We start from the raw sequence: 6,136 nt of genomic DNA, 5'->3' as shown, positions 1-6,136 counted from the left end.
CTCGCTCTCCTCCTCAGACTCAAACTCTCTCTTGCTCGCTCAAGAAACTCTCTCACTTGCCCTTGCTCAAACTCTCTCTCTTCGCTCTGCTCTCTCAGACTCAACTCTCTTGCTCGCTCAAGAAACTCTCTCACTTGCCCTTGCTCAAACTTCTCTCTCTCTCGCTCTCGCTCTCCTCAGACTCAAACTCTCTCTTTGCTCGCTCAAGAAACTCTCTCACAGAGAAACAAAAACACACTCAAGAAACTCTCTTCTCTCATCTTCCTCAGAAATGTCTTTCTTCTTCTTTTCTTTTTCTCAATGACTCGGAGGAGAATGACTCCCAGGATCAGCCATAGCCATCCCTTTTTCCTGGTCCTTCTTCGCTGCTCAGATCTCCACCTCATTTCACAATCACCCCCACCCTTCGTGAAGCCAATGGGATACCCGCACCCCCCCCCACCCCCACGGGCGAATGGGATACCCTCGGTCGCCAGTTCAAGTTCAACCCCATATTTAAGATCCGGATATTACCAATTAGTGCTAAAGCAATCACTAGGGGAGGAATGAGTGGTGCAATATCCATATATTGTAGGAACAATACATTACTCTCCAGTAAGTAGCACTTACTCGAGTCTAGCTATTTGAGAGAAACTGAGTCTAGCTATTAAGTGAGTCTAGCTAAAGCTCCAAATTTTTTTTCAGAAATTCTACAATCAACCTTGGAGATGTACCGCGTACATTCATGTGGCTGAGCAACAGGCACAAAAAAATTTGGAGCAAAGCTTATAATGGGAGATATGCAAGAATCTTGTTTTATTATTTGCCCCTTGTTATTAAATGTTGTTATTATTAAGTGTTTTTATGAAGAATGATTAGTTTTATTATTTGCCCCTTTTCTTCTTTCTTTCAGCATTTCGTGGAGCTTTAGGGGGCGGTTATGCCATCCCAAGAGATTCAAGTTGAGCGGTGTCAAGGTGTCAAGCCGCAAGGAGGAAGAGCTTGTTATCTTCCAGCATTTTCAGTTAATCTTTGACAATATTTCCTTCTTTCCAGTATCTGTCAATGAGGTTATACATGGGGCAAGAAACAAGTAATTCCTTTCCTTTTTCCTGGTTGAATTCCTAAAATCCAACGCTTTACAGATTCATGATCAACAACTTGCTAAGAGCTGCCCATGAACATCGGTAGTTGGGGCAGCGCATATCCCTGGACTCGTGGACCATCTCATATAGATGCTCATCATGCCTAGAGAGGGAAGAAGGCTAGAGAAGAAGAAGACTGGCGGGGACATGGCGGGGGACAGGAGCTGTGGAAAACGAAAGGAGGAGTTTCTTGCTGTGTGATGCGGGGAACCAAAAATGGTCTTTGGCGGAAGGCTTCTCTCCGTCTCTCTTTTCATTTTCATTGTTTCCTATGTTGTTTAGAATGTGGAAAATGTGGAAATCAGGGATGGTTTTCTTGTTTTCTTTTCTTGTTTTCTTCCGGGTGATGGACAGTACCAAAGGAAATGAAAAATGGTGTTTTTTGTTTTCTTCCCGTGATCTTGTGATCTTCTCCGTGATGGACAGTACCAAAGGAAATTAAAATGGTGTTTCTTTGTTCGGAACAAAGGACGCCGAACAAAGGAGCCCAACAAAGGGCATGCACCCTTAGCATCAAGCACCCCCGCTCCCCTTAGCATCAAGAGGCTCTCCGCCCTTTTTTTCTTTCAATTTTGGTTTTATTCCTTTTTTTTTTCTTATATTTTTCTTCCTAACTGCTAATTACAACTTCACAAATTTTATTTTGCTTGTGTTTTTTTTTTTTCATAAAGGTCCCAATTTTAAAAATTTTAAAAATGACCCTGGGCTCTTTCCCCTCCCCAATTAAACAAGATTCTCTTCAATTCTCTCTTCAATTCTCTCTTTGGGCATTGAGAATCAAATAAATCAAATTAAATTGACACCGGATTTTGGTTGCTAACCATAAATATTAAATATTACTTCTGGTTGCTAACCATAAATATTACTTGGCTTCAAGTTACAATTTTCCTAATCTTGTGTCTTGCGGCACTCACCCATCAAATTTAAGTCATGTATTAGTATTATTTTTCCTAATCTTGCACTCACCCATCAAATTTAAGTAAAAATTTAAGTAATGTATTAGTTTTATTTTGACTAACTATTATTATTATTTTGACTATTAGAGGATTTTGTATTTGAATCAATTTCTATTAATTTTTGTGTGGTTTGTCGCCCATCTTATTCCACGAAAAAAAAAAGGCATGCTTCCTCACAAAATAGAATTGCATATGAAAGGCAAGTTAGAAATTGAGTTTTATCCAAGAGATCCCAGGAGGCGCAGAGAGAGCGAGAGAGAGAAATTTGATGACGGGGGTTGAAGAAATCAAGATATGGACCTCGATGGGGGATGGGGGTTGAGGGTCCTATTTATTGATAGGGCTTTACATGCCACGTCTCCTCCTCCATGTCTCCTGGATGGTCGTGGTCGTCCAGTCCGGGGTCCCGGTCCGACCCGCACTGACCCGTAAAAAGGCATCTTGCATCTTATTCGACCAAAAAAAAAAAATTATTCCTAATAAAATAGAATTGCATCATATGAAAAAAGGCAAGTATACAAAATTGGGACCTACATTGGCTATTAGAAAGAAAAACAAACTTGAGTTTTATGTAGGGCATAGCTTGGCAATTGTTTTATCTAGGGCATAGCTTGGCAAATATTCATAAAATAAAATAATAAAATAATTATTAATTATTAGGGAGAGAAATTTACTAAGAAAATAAGAAAAAAAACGAGTTTTGTTTTATTTATCCCAAATAAACTCTAGCAATGTAGAACATTGTAGAACATTAAAAGCGTGCCTTGGCAAAAGAATGTTTAGTAATGAAAATAAATTCTTAAAATAAAAAAATAAAATAATTATTAATTATTAATTATGGGGGAGAGTATTTCTAGAAAAAACAAAAACAAACTTGAGTTTTATCCCTAGTCCTAGCTTGGCAAAAAGATGTTTTTGGCAAAAATGTTTTTAAATTCATAAAATAAAATAATAAAATAATTATTAATTATTAGGGAGAGAAAAAAAACAAACTTGAGTTTGGTTTAGTCTCCTTAAATTTACCCAAAAAATTAATTCAAAATAATTAACCTTTACATTAATCAAAATAAGGGTAGGGCAATTTATTCAAAAAAATTAATTCAAAATAATTAACCTTTTTACTTTTACTTTTACTTTTGGTTTATAAAATGATTAATAACTATTATGAGAGAACCCGACGTGCCCGACCAAGGGAGGAAGGACGAAGGAAGCTAACCAACCAACCGGAGAAATAACCAACCGGAGAAATAAGTGGATTCAATCCCTTAAAAAAATAAAAATAATGATCTTAAACCTATGGAGCATGCCCAACTAGTTTTCTTCTTTACTTGTTTGACTTAAGCAAAGCCCCCACAAGCCCCAGATAGCTAACCTTTCATAGATGAACATAGCTAACCTTTCATATCTAATCTTTCATCTAGGGGTGAGCTGTTGGGGCTGTCACAGAGCTTAGTATACGCCAATACTTGATACTTGATGGGTATAGCATTGCATTATTGCAAGGAGTGAGAACATAAGTAAAAGGTAAGAAGAAATGAAATGGAAGAGAGAAGGCCAATGTGAGCTGGCAGGCCAGTATCTATATCTATATCTGGAAGCCCAAATTGGCTGGGCAAAGCCCATTTGGGCATTTGGGCTTTGTTTTGGGCTCTAAAATGCAAAGGTGTTTGGTTCTTGGTTCAGTTTTTTTGGGCTTTTTGGGGGACTTTCGCAGCCTTTAGCCCATTAGCCCAATGCAGCTTTTGGGAAGTTGCAGCAAGTTCGGTACTATTCATGTTCTTGCTACTATTATCATTGCACACCTCGTCGAGAAGTCGCCGACCGGAGGCCAAAGACCACCGGCCAAGAAGGGTGGTCGTGAGCGACGACCACCGACCCGAGCAATTTTTGTCTTAAATTAGGGATGGACTTTAGGACTAACTAAATTGGTACTTTTCCCAAAATAAATCTGTGTATTGGTGTATTTAGTTTAGTCTCTTAGTAATCAAGATAAATCTGTTTACTTAGCTAAGGTAGAAAAATGTTGAGCAAGGACTTTCACCTAACCACTAAGAGGCTGCAGGACTAGAGCACCAGAACTTAGCAAGGATAAATGAGATGGCATTCAGGTGAAAACAAACCTCATTCAACTCTTCAACCTTTTGCTTCCTCAAGCAATGCAAGAAGTCAAGAAGAATTTGCATATTTCTCTCGGCTACCTCTTGTTCCATTTTTCTCTTCTTCTCCCTAAGAAACACGATAAGACCATATTAGCAGAATATATTTCAACTCAAAAACAGCCAACACAGTCCAATTGGAGCATCATTGATAGCATCTCCAGTTATTAAGATTGAAGGTCAACTGTATTTTTCTATGATTGAAATGGTATCCATAAAGAAGTACAAACAAGTTCAAAGGAAAGGATCAAAATCTAACACTTAATACTTATAAGATCTGTGGCTCATGGTTTACTTAGCTAAGGTAGAAAAATGTGGAGCAAGAAAATAAATAAGGAAGAGAGATCTAGCTAAAATTTGATTAAGGCATGTGTTAAAGTCACGGGTGCACTATAATTGTGCACTATAATTGTCTACTAAGTTTTTTAAACTTATCTCGTGAGAGTTCAAATATTTAGTTCAAATATTTAACATCCAAAAAATTATTAACTAGAAGTTGTCCATAATGGACTAATCTAGTTTATTTTAACCTAAATTAGTATCGCACATGCAAATGTGGTCACCACACACAGAGTGCTCATTCATTATTAAAGAATAAATTGCATCACCGCAATCATTTATTAAAGAATAAATTGCATCGGGCGAACGTCCCCGGTGGCGCCCGCCATCCATCCGGCCGCCGCGATCCGGCGGTCTTACATTCCCCAAAAGCCGCCCCTCAATTCAATAGTTGGTCCTTCATGTACCTCGCCACACAAAGAACGTGAATCTTTTTACATTACAACTAAATAAATAGTTTTATAGTATAATTTGGTGATTAATAATGAAGGTCCAAAGAACTACTGTTGGGTTTTTTTTTGGTCGAAAACTGTGGGTGTTCCTCAAGCAGCAAAAATGAGCAAAAATGCGGAGGAAACCACTGTCTCGTCATCCATCACAAGCCGTAGGCCCCCGGCCGGAGTCTCCAAGGCCCGGCGTCGCCCCCGACCGGATAGGCAAGCGGCGTCCAACGGCGGCGCCGACGGCAAGCGGCTGAGCGGCGAGGCGAGCGAGGGGTGACGGCGCGAGCGGCGTTGTCGGGAGGTCCAGCGAAGGCGACGAAGACACGAGTCTCACGGCACCAACGGGCGGCACGGACGGGCGCGGGCGAAGACGGCGGCGGTCGCGACCAACCCACGGCCAAGGGGAAGAGCCTCGGCCCGGCGGAGGCGGTGGCGGTTCGGAGCAACGACGGCCCGGACGGCGGAGCGAGCGGCGCCAAGAGGTGGTGACGGTGGCTTGGGACGGTGGCGGCGGCGGCGAGGGGCGGCACGACAGCTCGTCGGGCTCAACGGCGAGACGGCGAGACGGCTGGTCGGACGAGCGGTGGGTGGTGGTGGTTCGGGCCAGGTGGTGTGGTGAGTACTAGTAGGGCGTGGGGCGGCGGTGTGGCGGTGGATGAAGCAGCCCGCAATCGCAAGAGGAAGGAAGAAGAAGAAGAAGAGGGGGAGGGTTCGGCCGAGAGAAGGGGAAAGAGAAGAGGAGAGGGACGAAAAAGTTTTTTGGAGAGGGGGGAAGGAGTGACTTGATGGTGAAAAGAAAGAGGAAGGGGAAATCACGTGCGGGTGCGGGAAGTGACGTGCTAGCGTTTTTTGTTTTTTTTTTAAAACTCTAACCAGCTCCCTTCCGGTTCCGGTTCCGGTTCCAAGAAAAAGGAACGGAACCAGAACTTTAGAACTTTAGAACCGGAACCGTGCTAACCGCCACCCAGTGTCTAACGCTTTCTTCGGGATTTTTTTTTTTTTTTTTTTTCCGGAATTTTCTAAGACAAGAAGTCGACTTTTGTGACTTTTCGGAAATTTTTCGAACCACCAATTGGGAGAAAACTTGAAGTTCCTCCTTTCTCTCTCTCCTCTCTCCC

This window comes from Eucalyptus grandis, chromosome 11, assembly GCF_016545825.1.
Source record: "Eucalyptus grandis isolate ANBG69807.140 chromosome 11, ASM1654582v1, whole genome shotgun sequence".
NCBI classification, from domain to species: Eukaryota; Viridiplantae; Streptophyta; class Magnoliopsida; order Myrtales; family Myrtaceae; genus Eucalyptus; species Eucalyptus grandis.
Note: the sequence above shows the minus strand (reverse complement) of the source record.